Genomic DNA, 23,281 nt, shown 5'->3' with positions numbered 1-23,281 from the left:
GTCTTAATTATCAGTTAATCAGTTTAATTAGGCATAATTATCCTTTTCTAATTATCCTACCATTTTGGTCCGCGGATACATCATCAACATCCATGCCTCAAAAGCCTTGTATTGTCAATTTACAATGAGCCAACACAAGATTGGCTTTCCAGATGACTGTTGGCCAACAATCAGTCATTAAATCATTAACCTGATTAATGTGTACAGCTCGTTATGATTACACAAAGATAAAATCAACTGATCACACAAAACTGAAACAGTATTTTTTATCTGAGCATCAGCATATACATGTCTTTATGGGTGACAATTTTTATTTTTTTAATGCAATGTAAAAAGAGTGCATATATTTTTACTTACTTTCTCCAAGGAACTTTTTAAAACTTAAATTATAACTCCTTCTGCCTCCTACTGAGTAAACAGTATGCAATATTTAGCAGTTGTTGTGAAGGAGAAAGACACCTCTCTAATGATCTAATTCATTATTCACTGTGTGAGTTACAGATGGCGAGGGTGAGAGATTGCATCTATGTGCTAATGACGGCCTGTCAACGTGATAACGCCTCTCTGTACAGCTTCCTTAGGATGTGAACGAGAGACTGCAGATGTTAATATATGCCTAAAGAAAAAAATGGCAACATGCACTACACAACAAGACTATGTCAACAGTATGTGAGTCATTGTATATTCAAGTGTTGACATGCTAGATCCCACATACTTCATGTTCGATTGCTCATTAAGACAGCAATCAAGCATTCAAAAGCATGGAAATTTTTCTTACGTACTGATGTCATATAGCAGTCTGAGACTGCAAAATGACTCATGAACCTACATATGGGGTCAGCATTCTAGAAATTTTGGACCACTGTCTATTCTCAGTGTTCAGTGCACATCTCATACAGAAGTCCTTTTAAAAAAAAAAAAAAAAAAAAAAAAAGCAGCTTTCCATTGGTCAACAAACTTGTGTAACCAACTTGAACCCGTAGAAAAATCTGCAATCTGCATCTGCAAAAAACACATTTAATTTTTTTATTTTACTAAAGTTGCTGTGATGCTGTGATCTGTAGCCTACTGTATTTTTTTTATTTATTTTTTTACTTTAACTGACAGATTCCAGCCAAAAAATATACAACCTGGGAGTGGGCGGGAACGGGATTCATTCTTCCGGGATTGAATGGGATGGGATTTTCCCCCCGTTTTTTTTTTTTTTTTTTGCGGGATTGGTATGGGCGGGATTTTTTTTGCGGGAGTGGGATGGGAAAGATTTGAAAATCCACTCCCGTGTCACCCTCTACTTTGAAGAGCTTGTGTTCTCATATTTATGATTCCCTACGTGAGAATACTATAGTACGGTATTAGAATCCAAAAAAAATCAAAGAGAATGAAAGCAAATGGGGAAAACACATTGTGTTTGATAAAACAGTGACCTTTTCACATATTGAGCATGTTGTGTAATAAAAACAGCTTTAAATCCATGCAACATGTTCAGTCTCATTCTGTACCACAAGCACTTTCAGTCCCTGCTGATCTTCAGTGGTCTGTTTCCTTCTAGCTGCTCCTTGGTAAGATGCTCCTCATGTCCGAGAGCACCATGGATCTGTAGTTGCCCTCCATGTACTCCAGGTAATTACTCACCCTGAAGCCGTGGATTGGTTCCTCCTGCAAGCGGGCAAAAGAAGCACAGATTTGATGAGCAGTGCCTGAGAGAGCCGATTTGCAAGAAAACAGGTAGAACAGGGTTATAACAGCTTTAGAATAGATTTGATATTTGAGTTTTGAGTTTGATATTCTTCTTCCAGTCCTGATTATCCTGCACACAAGGGTGGCTAAAAACACCCTTAATGATTTCCAACCCTACTGTATGAAATCATGCAAGATTTTACATATTTTAAAAATTGTGCCAAATCCCATATCCTACAGTGACGAAAGGCATTTATTAATGAAACAAGACGTTTACACAGACGCTATGTGAGGAGTGGCAATACTTTCTTGTACTAAATAAACAATGTGCCGCCTAAAACAATGTGCAGTCTAATACACTCTGACATTTAGCTGAGGATAAATAATATAGTTTAGACAATGCCAAATGAATTACATTTTGTTTACGATGAGTCAGCGAATGCAAGTCATAAAGCTATGCCTCAAGTTACAAAGGGACACTCTGGTTCATGGTGAATGGATGAAAATGAGAGAAAGGATAATAAACCTTTATGAGTTTGCTGCATTAAATAAAATATGCCTGCAGTGTAAGCAGTTTTGTGATATAACTGCAGACCACAGCAGTTGGTATGGCAATGACAAACAAAACAGATGAACTCACAATGCTTTAAGAGCAAACAAAAAACTAATGACTGTAATAATAATAGTCTTGTAATCATAGTCTATTACAAAACAAACGCAAACCACTTTTATCCACTGCTGATGAATGATAGATAATGCCATACATTTAATACAGAGCATCTTTCAATAGAACTGAATATAGTCAGATAATAATTGACAGTAAGTGAAAAAGTAAACTAAAGAAAAATAGATAAAGATCATGAACTGAAATATGCTGCACTGATGACAGAAAGGCTTTTGCCTTTTATTCATTGCAATTTTACATACAATTAGATTACGTATGACCTAGTGTAAGATGATATCTCGTAAATTGCAGTCTTTGGTGAACATGCAGGAATACTTCACTCGAAAATTAATTCACCATAAAGCCAGTCCAAACTTGTAAGAATTACTTTTATAGAAGTATGTTCACATTTTGAGGATTAATGTGAAATATAAATATGCAATTTTGGGCTTTTGTTGCTTGTCAAAAAGCAGCTTGGAGATTCTGCTTAATATATAATTTTGTATTGTGTAGAAGAAGAAATGTAGAAGAAAGTGAATGATGACAATCTTTTGGAGGGTTTCTTCACACAATTAATGACAGCTGTGGAGTAGCAAAACAATAATATAAAACCACCGAGCCATTAGGAAGAACGAGTGTGAAAAGTCCAGATGTTTCCATAAAGCTGAAAAATTTTTACTTCTTCAAATCCATTTAAAACTTGGCATGTCACTTGTTAGAAGCAGCAGTCGAGCAACAGAAGAGGACTGCAGCTTCTAAGTGTCTTGTTTCTTTTCTCATTAGATTAGATTAGATTTTTTTGGCACAGTTCTTGCTGCTAGGAAACATTGTTTTGCTTACTCTGTTTACTGTGGTAAATGCTGAAGTCGTGTTTTTTCTCGTGCGTATCACGCGGCTTTTCAGTTTCAGTTTGCTAAGCACAAAGATGTGGCCTGCTGAATTCAATAATGAGGTATCAGACGAGTGTATAATTGGTTAGTACACTGCAGCAGCGGTTGTGGCAGCCCTCGTGTGAAGACAGACAAGTGTAAAAACAGATGAGTGCTACAACAACTCGGTCCACATTGCCGTACTAGATTGGCCATATACAACATTAGGAAGATTAAGCTCTTCCTATGAGAGCAGGCCACATAACTCATTGTCCAAGCTCTTGTTCTCTCCAGACTGGACTATTGTAATGCTCTCTTGGTGGGCCTACCAAGCTTCTGCAACTGATATAGAAAGCAGAAGCGAGTGGTCTTCAATGAGCCACAGAAAGCCCATGTCACACCTCAGTTTGCACTGGCTGCCAATAGTCGCTCACATCAAATTCAAGTTACTGATGTTTGCCTACAAGAAAACCACTGGTTTATCACCAATATACAGAAACTTGCATTCTGCAAGTGAATGATGCCTCATAGGGCCATCCCAAAGAGGCACAAAATCACTCTCAGAGACCTTTTCCTGGACTGTTACCAGATGGTGGAATGACAATCGCAATTTGAGTCATAAAACGTCTAGACATCTTTTTTTGTCAGCTCTAAACAATTAATACTAGCAAGAACCTATTTTCTACATACATACATATACTGTACACACACACACACACACATATACATACATACATACATACATATATATAAACCTTGCTACTGTATCTTTACTGTGCTAGACTAACTGAGACTTGTCACATCACTTGTATACTGTTGCTTCTATTGTTCTCCTCAATTGTACGTCGCTTTGTATAAAACGTTTTTGCTAAATGATTAAATGTACTAGAAAATGGCTGCACACTGGTGTGTTTAAAATTAAAAATGCTAAAAATGTCATTTTAATTACAAGTACCCATTACCTAAAGACATTAAAACCATGCTGCCTATTGTTGCTGATAAAAACAAAGAAAAAAGGCCTTAAATGGTTCTGCAGGATGCTCTGAACTCACTAACCAGTGTTATGGTTTTCAAAGTGTTGGAGGTATTCGGTAGTGACAGACAATTGCTTTTGAAATCCTGCAAACAAAGAATGACTTTAGTTGAGTTTGATTTCTGCAATGTTGAATCATCTAAAATGGATTCATTGTACATTTACTCTGTATTCAGCTTTAGAGAGACATTCGGAGGGATTGTTACAAGTAATTTCCATCCAGATCTTTAATTTAGATGAAACATAGATAAGTTTTGCAATTCTGTTAATGTACAAATCCTCAGAAACCTTTCAGAAATTGTCGGAAACCTTTTCTCTATTGAACAGGGTACACTGTGAACACCGATGCACACGCAAAAACTAAAAAGTTGTAAACTTTAAAGAGTGAAACAAGGGCATGAATGTGCTAAATCTGATTTATTGCAGACACGATTGCACACTGTAAACCCTCAGCGCTCCTTTAAAACATCACTGCCTCAGGATTTTCTCTCCTTAAAGGACTAGTTTAAATTTTGTCATTATCTACTCACAGTCATGTCTTTCGAAACAGACTTTCTTTCCTCTGAGGAAAATTTTCAGAGTTCATAGAATGCAGTTTTCTTCTTTTTTGGAGCTTGACTGTCCCAAATCCCTATCCACTTTCATTAAATGAAAAAGAGCAGTGTGAACATTCTCCTAAACATCTCCTTTTGTATTCCACAGAAGAAAGCCATACTGGTTTGGAATGACATGAGGGTGAGTCTGGAAAACAAGACAAAAAATTATAAAAAATGATTTTGTATGAATGACAGCAAAAAAAAAAAAAAAAAAAAAAAAATTCCTGGAGTTCATACACAAAAAATAAATAAAGTCGCTCGAATCAAAATATGCAGAAATCCCTTTTATCTAGAGGCTTGAGGTATCTTTGTTTCTGTGGTGGTGAACTGAGCTGTGGTCATATAATCCTCTCTTAGAAGCTGTTCAATTATTCTGTGGTATCGTCGATGGCGTTCTAGTTTTGCCAAGCGTACATGCCTTCTGTACATTCAGACCACTCCAGCAGGCAATTTATACAGCATCTGTGTCTCTCCTCCTGCTTTGTCTAGAATTTGAATCATTGTTCCTGAGTGCCCAGACACGGACGCCTCTATGAAGGAGGTGACACTCAATTTAAAACAGAAAATCTTCTTCCCTTCAGTTTATGTCCATCTAAAACTAGTTATAAGTTTCAGAACTGCAGGTATCTGTGTAGCAACTACAGAACATATTTTTTATTTTTTTACTCAGCTGAGTAAAAGTTCTAAAAAACCTTCTATATATATATATATATATATATATATATATATATATATAATTATCATATTTTGCCACGTACAATTCATTCTTCATTCATTCATTCTTTCAGGATTTTTTAATAAATAGAAATAGCTATTATAAGATATTAAGATATTTGAAATATAATTTTTTGTACAATTTTAAATGGCTTTACTGTCACTTTTGACCAATATAAGTTAATGCAAGAACACACTGTACAGTAAACCTTAACATGGTACTTGAATTTACAGGCACACAGAGAAATACTTTTTTTTTGTCATGTCCAGGCCTATTGAGAGTGTTCAAAGGATAAAATATAAATAAACTAAACCGAGAAATCACAGTTATTCTTTAATATGCTGGCCCTTGACTGCAGGAAAAAGGTCATATCTGACTAGATCTGACAGAAGAATTGAGGCAGAGATTTGACACCAAGCATATAAACCCTGGAGAGAGTGCAGCTTTGAGTAATCACTGCATTTGTCTATGAAGATTGTCAGTCATTCAGGTTAAAGCAGAATGTCCTTGCATCTTTATATTTCTACCCTGGTAGTGTCAAACTCATTCAACCAGCAATCATGATTTACAACGTCAGTGATGTGACAATCACAGAAAAACATCCACACAATCTAATAAAGCGCAGTGTAAATGGAAGAGAGGTCAAATGCATTCAATTTTTTTACATTATTATTATCATTAATATGCCCCTGAGTAAATTCAGAAAAGTTAGTGTCATTGTTTGACCTTTTTGACAATGCTTTCTTTAAATGGAAACTTTAAAGCTTCTTTCTGTTGACAGAAAATTGATAAATAACTCTAAATAAATTATACATTTGGGAAGACTGGGACACTAAAAATATCAGAATGCCAAACTGCTTTGCAAAATCCATACAGGTTGGCAAGTTTGCTTGGTTATTACAAATGGAGAAAGAAGATTGAAGTGGTGTGATTAAAATGAAGTACTTGAAATACAGCACCTGAGAGGGAGTGAAGTCAGACATCCTGAAGGCAGAAAAAACCAGAGGAACCTCTGCCTTGAGCAACATCTCGACGTAATGAGCGGTGCAGGAGTAGATTGGATGAATGCCTGCCTGAGCGATCTCTATAGGGAGATGTACCTAAAGCACACACACACAAAATCCATTAAAAGTGTGAAGATGCACTGCGCATGGTGCAGTGTAAATGATGCTAAGCTGCATTAGTTATAGTGTGTTGTGGCTGAAAATGAAGTGCAAATGAGATTTGAGAACTCTGCAAAGGGCAAGATCTTCAGTAAATGACTTTATTTTAGTCTATGATATGACTTCAGAAGATTTGTACATAAACATAAAACCATGTTTTGGAGTAAAAAATGCAAAATATCCCCTTTTGTGTTCTTCAGGAAAATGGTATGTGGTTAGTAAATAATGATAGAACTGTTGCTCTAAGGGTGCTGGCCACCACAGAAAACAACAGAACACCACACATGCAAATGACATGACCAAAATTGTATTAGCTGCCTCTGCAACCTCCTGTTTAGAGTGTAATGACTATTGCCCCAGTAATATGATGATATCCAGCATTTCCTAGCAGTATGAACTTTTCCTATGCAAATGGAGATTAGAATGATAATACAGGTCGAAACGCTGAGGTCTGTTTACGGCAAATGGATATGAAAGCTACACAAGCATATACAGTACATAATATAAATTCAGAACATAACTAAACATGAGAGAGATGCAGCTGTTATTAGTAGTACAAAATTGAAACATGGGCTAAGTTTGAGACATTTAAAGGAATAGTTCACCCCTATATATATATATATATATATATATATATATATATATATATATATATATATATATATATATATATATATATATATATAAATAACAAAACATTGCTAAATAAAGGTGAAAAAACATTATTAAAATTATGTTCTCTAACATCAACTTACGTACATTTACATAATTATAACTTTCTCAAGGAAATATTTCTTAACTAATAAGAACAAATTTCACAACCAAATGAAATTCAGTTTTATCACGCATGTACAGTCTCTCCCTGGGAAACAGCACAGAATGAAGGTTAATAGAGAGTTACAATGTGCTGAGCACTAGAATGCATTGCCTGATTACAGTCATTGTGGACTGCCTTAAGACAAAATATATCTAAATGGGTTCATATTGAGTTTTACTAGGGTGCTGACATACCGCAGAATGCCACTGGCTTTCAGTGAAGCTGAGATCATTTCTGAATATACACACGCAAAAATCACTTTCCTAAACAGTATTTTTGTTCCGTCTTCCAGTTCAAATATATAAGCAAAATACATGTATTTATTAATAATAATTAATAATGACATTATTATGTTTTACTCTCATTATAATAATAATACTAATATATAATACATTTCTGCATGTTTTAATTTAAGACTCTTTTAAGTCTTACCAAACCTTACACAATATGCCAATATGTTCTTTAAGTGTAAATGTCTAGGAAGCAGAAAATTTGTTAAAAAACCTAAAATACAACTTCCACCAGATCTTCATTACTTTTCAAATTAATTTTTTATACTTTTTTAATTCACACACAAAACAGTTTGACGGGAATATGGAAATAACATTTACTGTATATTTTGTTCCGACTGTAAAAAACACCGTTCTTCCTCAAAATTTCTGCCTTGTTTTCCAATGCAAACGTCAAAAGATGTATAAATTAAGACACAACATTAGATAAGAAGTCTTGTTTCTAAGAAATTGTTCAAAATAAAGTGATAAAGTATAAAGTAAAATAAAAATAAAATGTATCATTTAACTAAGAACACATACTGTATCTTTCAATGGGCTAGTGAATAATTTAAAAAGAAACCAATTTCCTACCCATCTGACAAATGTTTTTTTCTTGTTTTAAGCATAAACACACTTCATTTTGTTAAATTATTATTATTTTTTTTTTAATCCACATGACTGTGAATGAAAGACTTTCTGCTTCGATGTATGACCTTTTAAAGGCCTTCATTTGTGGAGAGGTATTAAGACTTTAAGACCCCGTATACAGTATATATTTTAGTATGTATGTGTTTATTTTTATTTTTTACGTATACATTAGTGTCTTAACAAAGCACTTAAAAGCTGATTCACAAACCCTAAGCTACAGTAGCCTATTACCTGAGGGATATCCCCACACCTAACTGCTCCACAGACGACAGGCTTCGAGTCTTTACACTGTGGTCCACCACCGAAAAAAAAAAAAGGAAAGAAAAGAAATTACTTCCATTTTTGCACCTCCTCTTCAAATACCCATTGAATTTGGGTAAATGGAGCACAGAGTAGCAAAAGAGCACTGCAAAATGTGCTGTTAAATAATACATTTTCATCTCAGCATCGTCTTACCCACAAATCAACATTAGCTGGGTAATCTACATTCATCATGCTTAAGAATGGCCTTAATTGAGTGAATGCCCTTGGTGAGACGGAAATGGGCCCACTGATATAATTATGGGGCCATTTCTCCATCCTCATTAATATAACAACAATGTCAGGATTGTAATGATGACATAATGCAGATAGATGTGCACCTTGTGAAGTGACTGGTCTTGACTGGCTGACAAATGAACCAATTGGAAAGAAGGGTTTAGGCGGAATGAGAAATCATACTTCCTGCTGCTCACATCAGTCAGGAATTATGAGATGAAGTGTGACAACCCACCCCACTCCACCGCTAAATAAGAGGGGATGATACAGATCCAGAGGCAGGTGAAGGGAGGACACGAATGCTAAAGTAACATGACACCATAATACTTGCCATGTCAGGCATCCATACATACATCCTATTTGGGAAGTCTGGAAACATTCGGAAGTCTGATTAAATTTTTCAAATTCTCAACAATTAATCTATCATTCAAAACTTTACCCAAAAGCTGCACTTTATATCTACTTTCTATAGTGAAATCAATATTTAATCCATAATAATCAAAAAGTATTAAAAAAGTGCTAAAGCATAAAGATGCTAGAAACATTTTCACTCGTAGTCTCCTACTTCATAAATTAAAGAAGATGCTAGTCATTAAATTAAAAGTTCATGAGCATGCCAGAACCCAAACCACAAACTGACCCCTGACCCTCACCAAGCTTAAAAATGAGATATCAAAGTCTTTCAAAGTATGAAAACTTTAACTCTCGGACATTACAAATAATATTTTATGTTTTAAAAGATGTTTAATTGATTTAAATGAATTCATTTGAAAATACAAAGCAAAATAATAATACGTCTCAACAATAATATGTTGAGAGGAGTGTGAATGTTGGATTACTCAAGCTCAAGCCAGTGGATATGCAGCTGGGATTTAAACAAAAGTGCATGACCAATATTATTTCTGAAAACCATATATGTTTAATGAAAATTAAAACCCCACAGAGTCAACGATTCGCCCATTTTCTAAATAATTCTGTTTGCATGAATAGAAAGCTGACAAATCTCGTCCAGATGGATTTTTACAAGAAGCATACCATTATGAACTAACAGCATGTCCTATCCCAGGTGGGATGCAGAAAGTTTCAAGCAGAAATGTTTCTATCACAATAACATCCAATCAGAAAATATGTCATGTTTAATGTATACTTATGAGAAGTAGGATTATGATACACAAAAGTATATTCATATATATACCCTTGTGGTATTGTGTGTGTTTTTTTTGTCCATATTAGCCTTCAGAAGTGAATTATATCTCTGTTACCTGTTCGCAAGTTGGTCACATAAATAATACTATTAAAATAAATCCTTTCATTAAAGTGCAGTTGACTGGCCTTTATATTCTGCCGGTGGAAAGAAGCAGTCAGTGGATGAAGATGAGAGATACAGCACAACCCTCTCCAACAGATCAGCAAGTACTGTGACAGAAAAGAAACCTGAACCATCACGGCAATTTCCTTTGAATCAAACCTCAAATCTCCAGCAAAAGAGCCTCTGTCACATCCAAGAAATGATAGAGAAATCAAAGAATGTCTTGAGCTACACTATATTGAGTTTAAAAACAGATCTTCCCTGACTCTAGCATGAATTTTCTTGTTTGTTGAAATACAACAATGCACAATGCACAATGAGAAAATATGCTGAGTGACTGTTACATGAAAATTGCTTTAAAATACCGTGAGCCAGAAAAGCCTTACAGTGTTATCTAAGAACTAGTGACATCTAAGAACCCTTTAAATAAATGCAAATAACTTTGGTTTAAAAAGCAAGCGTGCACTTCACATTGTTAACAATCTATTCTGTATGTATAGAAAGTGGTCTTGGAGAATTAGAGATCCTGAATACGTAAATGTACGAGCTTTATTTTCCAAAATAAAGTAGGTACATTTAATGCAAGAGAGCTCTCTTATGTATTTAAAAGGGTCGTATCATACTTTTAACATTTTTATTTGTTTTCCCTCCAGCCCACTTTTGATTGACCAAAGCAGTCATAATTTATTTTATATTTTTCTCGCTGGCCCTTAAAATTAAACAGGCTGTTTTGTGCTGTTGTGGCTTTAGGTCTTCTATGTAAATGCCCACTTTGCATGTGAAATGAGTAACACAACAATGACTCAATATAGTTTGTGCTGCCCAGTCCTTCACCAACAACCTCTTAGCAAAGTCTGCATTACATTTGGACAGAATCACTAAACAATTTGCACTGCTGAAAACAAAAGGATTGTAGTAGGATAGTATTGCTGCTGAAAATAACTGGATATTGTTAGTTCCTCTGGTGTTTAGAAGAAGGGTCTGTGCCTGAGACCCTCTTAATAGTCATCCTACTTCACCCTTATTACCTCACAGACAGTGGCCGGGCAAAGATATTGTTTTAAACAGAAATTTCATTTTTAATTTTGACCCTGTAGACAAGCTGGCCATCTTGCTGTGAATTTCGGACAGAGCTGAATGTGGGTCATACCATATCCAGTGAGAGTGTTTGTAGCCATGAACTGTCTTCTGCAGTCATCCATCCAGCAAGCATCTCTTTCAGTTTCTTTAGACGAGGCCAAGAAAGCACTGATCTCTGACTCTGAAAAGAAATGTGTTCATTTTTTAACGATTGTCTTTTGGCAAATGCATTCTATAAATTTTGCCAATATTCATCATGTTTATTCATTTTGGGCCATTTTACACATTTTGGATAAATTCTTTTTCTTTTTCTTTTTTTTTAATCTTTTGGTAGACAATATAAAAAAAAAAAACAGTAAAACAGCAAACTGTAAAATATCATGTTGTCAATTTTAACCACGATTCAAATATAATAAAAGCATAAACATTTATTTAAACATACGTCAAAGAATAAAAGATGTAGCAACAAAATACATTGTTTGAACATGAGCTAAAATAATAGTGCATAATGAATAAACTAAAGTATCATTTTACTCAAACAGTTTTCATCAGAAATATCATTTATGAACAGTTTACATCAAATGCATCTACTGATTGCATGCCCTTTGCAAAGTCTATGACAGTTTATGGCACTCTGTGACTCTGACTCTCTAACTACTAATTGTATAACTACTTGGCCTTCAAAATGACAATATAATGAGTCAAGCCTATAATTTAAAGAAAGACCAAAAGAAACACCACTGAGACATTGAATAGGCCTCCGTGCACATACTGACACTTGTTCCTAAAGGAAGAGTGTTTACTAGGCAGTAAGAACCTCTAGTCTCTATTTATTGAGCTGGAAACAGCTGCCACATTTAAATAAAGATGTATTGCGGTGACAGTAAAAAAGAGAAACGAGTCTGTCATAAAGAGAGAAAGTGTCCTTGAAGTTACTATAGAGTGAACCATGTAAAACACTGGATTAAAGGGGTCATATGATACGATTTCAATTTTCCCTTTCTCTTTGGAGTGTTACAAGATCTTGATGCATAAAGAAGATCTGTAAAGTTTCAAAGACTAAAGTCTCAAATACAAAGATATATTCTTTATAAAAGTTAAGAGTCAACAATGCCCTCCTAAAATGCCTCGTTCTAACACACCCCCACGTGTTTATGTCACAATGTGGGAAGATTTGCATAACGATGCCCAAATGTTCACGCAAAGAAAAAAGCGTAACTTTTATTCTTGCTGTTGTCGCCAGCGCCGTGTTGTGGAGTCACTCGCAGTGTGTTTCACTGTGAAAGCAAAGCTACTTTGTTTGGCCTTCCAAAAAAGTAGACAACTAAAACTCAGTGATTAATTTGCATTTACAACACTGTTCCGGAACAGTTCAATCCAAATATCCAGATGTGTGCTACGCATTTTATGGAGAATGAGGACTGTTTCCTGAACTGGATCTTAGTGAACCGGTCGAACCAGTTCCCGAAATCGAACTGAATCGTTTGAAAAGGTCCGCGTCTCCAGTACGCACTAATGCATAAATTACTTAAGTTATTTGGTTTATAAAAGTGCCTGACTCTCCCTCTGATGCAAAATAAACCAATATCCCGAGTTATTCCGTTACTCCAAACAGTACATTGACTGATCTGCTAAAAGAGAACAGATGATGGGATGTGCACGAGCAGAGCAGCTGGATGCGAGACGACGGCATCACAGTGTTAAGGGGTATAACATAACCAATCTCAAAGCACTGTCCCCTTTCACTGTGCCAAAACATAACTGTCACTAATGCATCTACTGCCTTGTTTACAAATCTCTTTATATCACAACAGAGGCTTTACCTTCAAAGCTCTTTTTATATTTGTTTTTCTCAACACTTCATCACATGATTCCTGATACATCTGAAACACAATTCACATAAAATCCACATGCCAAAGCAGCTGTAAACCCCACCATTGAGATTATGTCGATATATGAATGCTGATATTTGAGACCCCATTTCTGTTTATTAAACAAATGCAAAACATGCTAAAATATATTCACTGGGGCAATGGCAGTGTCAAAACTGTACAAAAGTATCCTGCATTCAATAACAGACTAAATCACACTTCACACACCTCTTCCTAACGGAATATCCAGTATAAAACTGGTTTAAAAAGGAAAAAAGTGTGCTGCCTACAACCAAGTTACATCCAGTGACACTTCACTTTCATGGTGCTGTAACATGAACAACTCAACACAGTTTATTATACTACACACAGCTAATAAGGAAGTAAAAAGGAGATGTTCTCACTTTCTGCACGGCTCTGGGAGGAAGTCTTCTCTGAGATGGACCACCAACTTAACCAATTCGAACTAGAATATGGTTTCTTTCCACAGACAGTTCATCAAATGATGAATTCACTGAGGATGATGAAGCAAGTATAAACAAACAATATAACGAAAAAAATATATACTGTATCTAGATCAAATTGGATTCAGCCTGTCTAAGCCTACAGTTTTTTTTATCTATTACTTTTAGAAAGTGGCTGCTGGTTGACTCTGAATTAGTGTGTTGTGCTGAACTATATTCAAGGGTATAGGGGAAAATGAGAGATGGTCACTCACCCTTCACCCGAGGGCGGCTCTGTGACATTGTCCCTCTGACCCTGCAGCAGTAACTCAGAGAGGTTTTACTGAGACTCCAGCAGAAGAAAAGAATCCAGGTTACAGCACAGCATGCTCAAGAGCCTGGATGAGCACAGATGGAATAAAGAAGTGTTTACACAGGAAAACAAATAACAAACAACACTACTTCAATTTTCAGGGGTTAAAGCAAAAAATACATAAATAAATAAAAAATAAAAATCCTGAGCCTTTTTTTCCAGGGGCGAGGCGGGGGTCCTTTCTTTAACATTTGAAAGAATACTTTGGCAAAGTTATTGCTTTCCTTATTCAAACTGATGAAAATCATGAGCTATATCACTGCTTATCAGCACTAGGGGTTTGACAATACAGAGAGCTGAGACAAAATACAGATACTTAGTTTACTAGAACAAGAAAATATTTTAAACCTAATTTTCAATTACAAAATATTTGTTTTTTAATTACAAAAAGTAAAACAATGCAGTTGTATTGTGAAATATTTTAACTAATCAAGGGCTGTAACTAATGATTATTTTGGTGATCAAATAATCTGCTGATTATTTTGAAATTCTAGTAATCTTATATTTCGTAGTAACACAAATAGACTTGAAAGTCAGTCTTTATGACTATACATAAACAAAAGATGAGGCAATAGTAATTGTCTCAAATAAAACATTAAAAACAAGTTATTACATGGATTTATTGAACAACACTTAAAAAACATAATGTAATCTTCATATACATATTATGAAATTGTGATGTACAATAAATGGCATATTTAGAAACAGGTTGATGAATTCTCCTGTGTTGGCAAAGGTTTATAAATGATTTATGTTACAGATCTAGTGAGATAATGCACACTGTTTGCCCAGACTAATTCAAAGCACGTATAGAGAAAGAATTTCAAACAGCCAGCAGTAGTTCTTTGTAAAATATTGGTGAATATTAAATTTTAACTCCATGACACATTACCAGGGAAATTAGCGTGGAAGCCGTGAGAGTAATAAATTGTGAAATCCAGCAGAGGACCGATAAGATGAGGATAGTCTGTATGATTGGAGAACAGTGACACATATCAATTCTGGAGGAGCCTGAGGGACTGAGCTGCTAGAATGGTGAAGTGACATAGATTTTTTTCTCTCTAATGGTTTCTAATGATGTGATTCAATGCAGCTGAGCAAAGCTGATTGTAGAGGATTTTCAATGCATCCATTAAATGGCACTGTACTGTGACGGAGATTGAATCAGTGCAGCATCAGCGCTTTGTTTGAAGCTAAAAACTACAACAGTTTTCAATCTACATTCTCTTACCACAGACTCCATCCAATGTGAAGGCAAAGACAACTAGCTGTGTCCCTACTTGCATACTATGCTACAGTATATGCTACAGTATATGCTACAGTATACAGTATATAAATACTGAGCATGCAGTAAGTAGCCTATTTAAGTGTTTCCACACTGTATCGCTGAGACTGGCTGTAACTGTTATAACCCTCCTACAGTACCTTAAAAAATCATATTCATCAATCATTTTCAATATACAAATTCTATCTCAGCTTAAAAATGCAGAGTTAACTCGGGATTTGTCTTCATAAAAAATAAAAAAATAAATAAATGCTGGCTGTTAAGTCAGTAGCCCAAGCTTCTGGACTCAGTCTATTGTCTGCTAATGGAAAGCTACTTTGATCAAGGACGGGTGAACTATCCAAAGCATAATAACTGTCAGATGTTAGGATACTGATAATCCTAACAGCACTCGGCTCTTCAAAGTCAGGGCAAAGCTAGATGTATTTACCGTGTTCTGATGAAAGATTCTGTGATGCAACACAAAGGGCAAGAGAAAAGGATTTTGATAATCTATTATGTGTCAGAAATGCGTCAGCAGTGATAAAAACCAAATGCATATACATAATATATTTTTTTGTTTCTATATTAATATATTTTAAAATGTAATTTATTCCTGTGATGCCAAAGTTAAATTTTAAGCAGCCATTACTAAATTACTACATCAATATTACATTTTTTATCTTAACTAAGAAAATCAAATGCTGTTACAGATCAGATGCATAACTAACAATGCTGGTTAACCTAATTTATTTTTATAATGCAAAGTATAGAATTAGACACAAGGGGGCGATTCATCTATACACGTCCCAGATATTGGAACTACAAATAAATTCTTGCGCTGAAGGTCTTAAAAACACTCCCTGAGTGACTGAGGGCGTGAACTACATGCTGATATTTTGCAAATGGACCATATTCCACGTAAACACAAGTGTGGGATTGATTCATACAGCATGTGGGTCTCTCCACAGACACAACAATCACATTTTTGCCATTTCCCACAGACACACACCCAATGTGCTGATCAATCATTGTGTGACTGCTTTCTTAGTCTTCATTTCCTCTAGGATGGTGTAACCTAGCGGATGTAGCTGGAAGGTAATATAATATATGATATAATAATATAACTTTTTAGCAAATGGACTTAATGGACCAAAAACAAAGAAACACATACAGAGACAGACCCGGACCATCCTAACAACTGCATAACAAAATGTTAAAGTCTCAACACACTTTCTTCAGAAAACAATGTTTGTAATTGGTATTTCCTCTCTATTTCTCCTTATTATTCTCCTTTTTTCCAACTTTTAAATGTGTAAACAATATTTCTACTCAACCCATTATTATAAATTGTTCCCATATAAGCTGGGTGATCATGAAAATGATCAACATTTATTTATATTTTTACCAGAATATGCCTGAGGATCTCCCTCTGGTCTATGCCACAAATTATATATTTACTTTATTAAAGGAACACTTCACTTTTTAAAAAAATATGCTCATTTTCCAACTCCCCTAGAGTTAAACAGTTGAGTTTTACCGTTTTTGAATCCATTCAGTCGATGGGGGTCTGGCTGTAGCTAGGGTGACCAAACGTGCCATTTTCCCAGGACACGTCCTGGCCAGTATTTCAATATTGCCTAAAATATCCAGGTTTTGGCTTTGGTTTCCTGTTTTCATAATTAATGAAGGTAATGATCGTTTGACCAATAACATGCAGACATTGTACATAATTGACCAATCGTGGTGCGTGAGAAAGTGGGATCTACAGAGAACGGTCAAAGCGTTGCAAATACGTTTACATATTAGTGTTGGACTTGAAGCAGCATTGAGCATACTGATCGGTGTATGACATCAAAGTACCATGAGAGCGATTCAAAAGCACAAGCCACTGCTCTCTAGAGCTCTCACGGTACTTTGTCATACAACCAGTGGTATGCGCAATGCAAACAAATTTTCCCCAGCTATTCCCCAGCTAGTTTGTGTAGTTGCAGCAATACCTAAGTCATGTATACACTTGAATCAACTCCAGAGGGTTAAGTATATGGCACTGTGATGAACATCATGGCCAATACACAAATCTGAATGGCTATTTAAAATTATTTAAATATGTAAAAGTAGCAACTGCTTTATTTATGGGGTTTCCAGGGTAATGGCTGCATTTTCTGCAGTTTAGCGCCATCTGCTGTCAGAGAGTGAATGTGCTTTCATTCAGCGGGTCTGTCACATGTTCCCCATGTGCCTCTCATGCATGCTTGTTTACATCAGAGTGCACATGGTGTCTTTTAAGCAGCATACAGTGGTGTTGTGCATTTTGACAAGTTGATAGGAATAGTACTTTAAAAATGCATTCCAAATTCTTAATAATTTGTAATATATAATTATTTCCGGTATTTAGAAGTGCCCAGAATAACAATATCATGCATATTGATTAACGTGATATATCGCATTACCGAGGAACGGCACATGTCTGTTCTCAACAGGGAAAAACAATGCTAAACGCATACAATAACTTTTGCGGTCAATGGCCATATATCTAATTGACATCTACAGTATTTTGGCACTAGCCTTATTAGCCAGATGCCAAAATTGGCACGTTGCTTTGGAATCTCCTTATCTGTGAAATGCACTTGCAGAGAGCGTAAACATGGTTAGTGCTGACCACAACATGTTTTCATGTAAAACCAGCATAAATCTAGTGAAAGTCTGTTGGGTTTTTCAAAAAACAACAGGAACGAAACACATCATAGTAAATCAGCAAAAAGGAGGGCATGTATAACACAGCTTATATTATGTTATAAATGATATTGTTGGGCTGTTCATGGTTATATTAATACACACGATTTTTATTACTACCTTGTTCTCAATACTCAAATATTTTACCTTTTTAGAGATCTACGGTACGGTACATAATGATAATATTGACATAGTCCTTTTTAATCTAAATACCACAGGGGAAGTAGGGGAAATATTCGCTGCAGCATTATTTATCTATGTAAATGTGATCTCAGTCTGTGGTAAGTGATCTAAAGAGCTAAACCCTTTCTGTTTTTTATAAAAAAAGGATTTAGTTTTAAACTATGGTAACACCTTGAATTGAAACAAATGCACTGAAAAGTGCTCATTTTAAATAATTAGGTGGATTACACCAGTCAATTCTACTTCCTATGAGGGCCTGAGAACTTATTCATATCCTGGTATCACCCTGTCTGGCATTAATTCAGGATAATCATGGCACACAGAACACAAAGGCCTGAATCAATCAGCCATTGATCCCCAGAGAAGGACGAATGGAGAAAAAAAGGCTAATCAGATAATAAAACTCTATAAGGACTCTCTATCATTTCTGTGCCCTTCCTTTCCATTTACTGGTAGAGAGGACTGAACTATTGATCTTACCTCAGGCCAAAGTGTGAGATTGCTCATAGTTGAAAAGGGAGTGAATCTTCGTGTCAGAGTTAATAATGATGAGGCGGTCCATCAGGTCCTGACGGGAAGAGTGAGTGAGTGATTATCAAAAATGCATGATTTCAAAATAATTGTGGCAAAGACCACAGCTAGTTCTGGGATATGTGGTACATCATCGGTCAAAGTCTGCCCTCAAATGATCATCATTAGAACTGCAAATTACTGTGAAAAGTATTGAGAAATCACTCAATACATCAAGGTCAGTGAACAGTGGACGTTCATGGTTGTGGGCTGAGACTACCAATGTATAGGCCAGTTTGAGTTTGAGAGGCAGGCTGTCTACTCTATTTTACTCACTAAAACTGATGTGGCCATCTCTCTCAGATTGTACTCCATCTTGTTAGGAAGCGCTTGATGTCCCAGCAGCTCCCCTCCCACACAGTGTGAGGTGAAGAAAGCAGATCCACTAGAGACAAGAAGGACTGCGCACACACACAAATGCACACACACACACACACACACACACACACACACACACACACACACACACACACACAAATAGCTACAGTTAACTCATAGCCATTTCAGATTTATATTTTTCATTAAAGAAAACATCACAGAGTCATTTTTTTTTTAACAAATTACCCAAACACACAAAAATTACTAAAGTTTATTCATAGTCACTTCAGACTGGACCCATATTTTGTGCCAATTAATGTGAGAAGTTTTAATTAATTGATTTTTTTAAGGTTAATCAAAACGTTGTGCTTTTATGCATTTTGATGAAGAAAAAAAAACCTTTAAAAAAACTAGCTATTGGATAATGTTTATCAAGTAAAATGGGTTGTAAATGTAATTTGATCTTGACTTTCAAGTGGTTGGTGGTTGATTGTGTGTACTTTTACTAAAATCATTTATTCATGGAATTACTCAGTGTAGCTTTTACAGGCACACTGTGGAAATTGGAAATCAAAGCCTTATCTAAATCTCAATGAAGCTTAGCTTTCACTTCTAAATAACTGTATCCTGTTGATAGGGTCCATTGGAGAAGATTTAGGATGGACCACCCTTGCATCCTCTCTACCACACTCCAAGGCTGACCACAATTTCACCACAATTGTCTGGACAACTCCTGTGATCCCAGTCAAAGTTGAACTAGTTTGAAAGCCTCAAATCCTAAATTCCATGTTGAAACACTGTCTCAGTAAGTACCATCACGTACAAGCCCTAAATCAATAGTAACAAAAATGTAATGATTACAGATACATTAACAATGTACAATACATTCAGTACATTTTTAACAAGTCCTTTTGCAGTCTGTAGCTATGATGAGAAAAAAATATAGAAGATGCTGCTCTTAACTCTTAACTCTCAAGATGTACATTAAATTGGTCATATTAAGTGTTCTAGCTATTCAATTTTTTTGACTGGACTATCCTCTTACTTCAAGTATCACAAGCCACTAATATTACTCTCAGAATAAAACACATTTTTAAAAGTAGCACCTGTAGTTTTTTGGTGAATCTTGAGAACATGTAGGTGACACACTCATTGATTGCTCCAGTTTGTTGGAGGAGCAACAGTCCTTTTGATGTGGCAGCGAAATTCAGCAGATTGTCCAAGAGCATCTGTTCCCAGGCCACCCTGCAGTACCAAGACAAAAGATTCAGCAACAATGCTAATTCTTTCTTGTTCTTGTTGATTTATTTCCATTAAACATCACTGGCAGGCCAAGCTCAAGTTAAGCACAGAAACAAACAGCTTGTGTAGGAACAAGAGAACAGTGGAGGAGTGATGGAGGCATACTCACGCTCTGCAGCTCCTGGGAAGCGATCGCTGGGGGACTTCCAGGGACAGGAGTTGGAACTCTCTCCGACATTGAGCTTATCTGCGGGGGAAGAGAATTCACTGTCAGGCTGGACTGCTGCATGGCATTTCAACCAACCCTTAGGCTAAATAATGAGATGGTGATTCCTCACGCCGCTCTAACTCATCCTGATGAAGGCAGGGAACCCCTGGGAGGTTTCATTATTGACGGCATAGCACTTTACTGGATTTCTGTATTCTACAAATCCTCTTCATACAGCCAACAGACTAAACGTTCAGCAGCTCTTCCTAAACTAATAGTGTTTTGCTTGGGGAACATACACTGATGGCTCTAAAGCTACTGTTTAGAATAAGCTTAAAAAATGGAGGCTCTATTTTGGCTGTGAGAGGACGAATATTTTTAATTTAGCTTTTTACGTTTTGGTAAATCATCTCATTAAATATGTTTTAGTGAAATTTTATTTTACATTACAAATAAATAAAAAATTTGTAAACTTACTTTCTTGACACAAATTAAAAATGTACACCAGGAGAAACATTACTGTTTAAAAGAGTTGGGGTCAGCAAGTTTTGGCCTTTCTTTATTCAAAAAGGATACATTTCATGCATCAAAAGTGACAGTACAAACATTTATTATAATGCTATAAAAGATTTCTTACAAAAAAAAAAAAAATTCTATTATTTCAAATCATTTATTTATTATTTATTTTTGCTTCCACAAAAAGTTAAGCAGCAACTATTTTCAACATAATAATAATAATATAAGAAATGTTTCCCAAGCACCAAATCAGCATATTAGAATGATTTCGGAAGGATCATGTGACACTGAAGAGTGGAGTGACATGACAACATCAGTGACAGACTACATGAGTTATTTGATCTATGGTAAAATTATTACTAATTAAACTTACCAAAATTCTGTGCCACTGACACAGATTTGTCAGAGATAACACTCATACAATCACAGACAAACATATGACTAAATATATGATCATTGACAGGATAACTTGATGATTAAAGCCCACAAGTGAGGGCCATAGTGAGGCTAGTGTGTATAAAGGTCACCTTTCTCCAGGCTTTAGCGATGCACTCATGCAGGCTGTATGGACGTAGAACTTGCAGCCCATCGCAGGTGTTGTACATCTGCCGACAGACAAAGATGAAGACCTCGCTCATGGCGGGAGGAATCTCCAGCTCACTGAACACATGCAGCTCTTTTGCCACAGCCTCTGGGTAAACTGCACAACCACATGTGCAGCTGAAATACTGTGTAAATAACGGAACATATTACAATAAAGTATTATTATACTTCTATAACACATTAAAGTGCATGGATCTGTGAATATTATTCCTGTAATAGAGAATGTGCTTTTAACTGCTGGATTGGTATGGCCAAATCAATGGTGGTATACAACCACAGTGGTTGACAAACTGGGCTATTCTATTCTATTCAACTTTTTGTTTCTTCCACAAAGTATGCTGCAACTCCTCTCACTGAAGACACAGGTGCCAAAGGTTCCTTTCTTTTATTAAGAAGCTCGTTCTTTCATCTATGCATGCTGATGATATATATGGCACAAGTGCCGACTAGCTCGAGATGACACTAGCAAGTAGAAAAAATAATGAATGTAAAATGAGACCAGAATTAGATTTACTTACTTTTCACCCTCGGCTGAGACGAGATTTCTGTCATAAAGCAGGAGTGATAAACCTCGTTCAGTGGTAGCGATCCTCGCCAGCATGTCTGCTATGTGAGTCAAGGCACTTTCTAGGGAATTTAATTTGGGCTGCAACAAAAGACAAATTGAAAATGCTTGAGGTGAACAGTATAATGCATATAAAATGCTGCAGATGAGGTCTCTGATGAGATGTTATATAGAAGGTTACGGTTTTATTTCAATATTTAAATTAACAGGCTTCTTCTGTAGTGCTAAAACTGTAAAAAAATATGTATGGTTTACGTTTTTCTTGATGATACATCATGGAGATGGCATCAATTGCTTTGTTATACTTTTTTTCACAAAGTTGCTATAGAATCCATCTGACATCATTGTTATTTTTTTTCTAAAAATGATGTACTGTACATGTACACTCATTTTTAAGTTTAGGATTAGTTGAATTTTTTCACTGCGGGATGGCCCTGACTGTAGATACGCATTATGTTGTAATGTAACAATAAATTAATAAAATTTAAACATAAAACCTCTAATTATAGTATATCGATGCCTCTACAGAATTTAACAAATTCTCATGTTGTGAAGAACTAAAGTGTGAACTACTTGTCTCTCAATTTTTTCAATATAAATTAAATAAAAATAACAAATATATACAATTGTAGAAGAGGGCAGGGTGATAACAGGAGCCAGCAGAGTTTCTATAACAGGGATTTGGTAGAGACACTCCACAGCACACTCAGTGCGGTCACACAGGGTCCTTAACACCTCCATCACAAGATTAGTGGGGGTCAGGGAGTCTAGAGTATACAGACAAACAAACACACACATACACCCCTCTGTGACAAACAAACACACACATACACCCCTCTGTAAATTATGATTTAAAGTGCAGCGCAAATGATGCAATGATCCAAACCAAAAAAAACAAAAAAAAAACAAGAACAACTGGAAAATACAGATGTCTTTTAAAAACATTATGTGCTTCAATATGTTGGGGAAGTCGTGGCCTAGTGGTTAGATAGTATATTCTGGCAATACC

At 35.8% G+C, this 23,281-nt stretch overlaps 1 pseudogene; it reads right to left on the bottom strand.

Annotated features, from left to right (window-relative positions):
• Positions 1-252: 252 nt before the first annotated feature.
• The window catches only part of LOC127938578 (protein broad-minded-like), a 44,540-nt pseudogene continuing 21,511 nt past the window's right edge, over positions 253-23,281 (bottom strand).

Source organism: Carassius gibelio, chromosome A20 (genome assembly GCF_023724105.1).
Source record: "Carassius gibelio isolate Cgi1373 ecotype wild population from Czech Republic chromosome A20, carGib1.2-hapl.c, whole genome shotgun sequence".
NCBI lineage: Eukaryota > Metazoa > Chordata > Actinopteri > Cypriniformes > Cyprinidae > Carassius > Carassius gibelio.
Note: the sequence above shows the minus strand (reverse complement) of the source record. Positions and strands in the feature narration are given on the sequence as shown.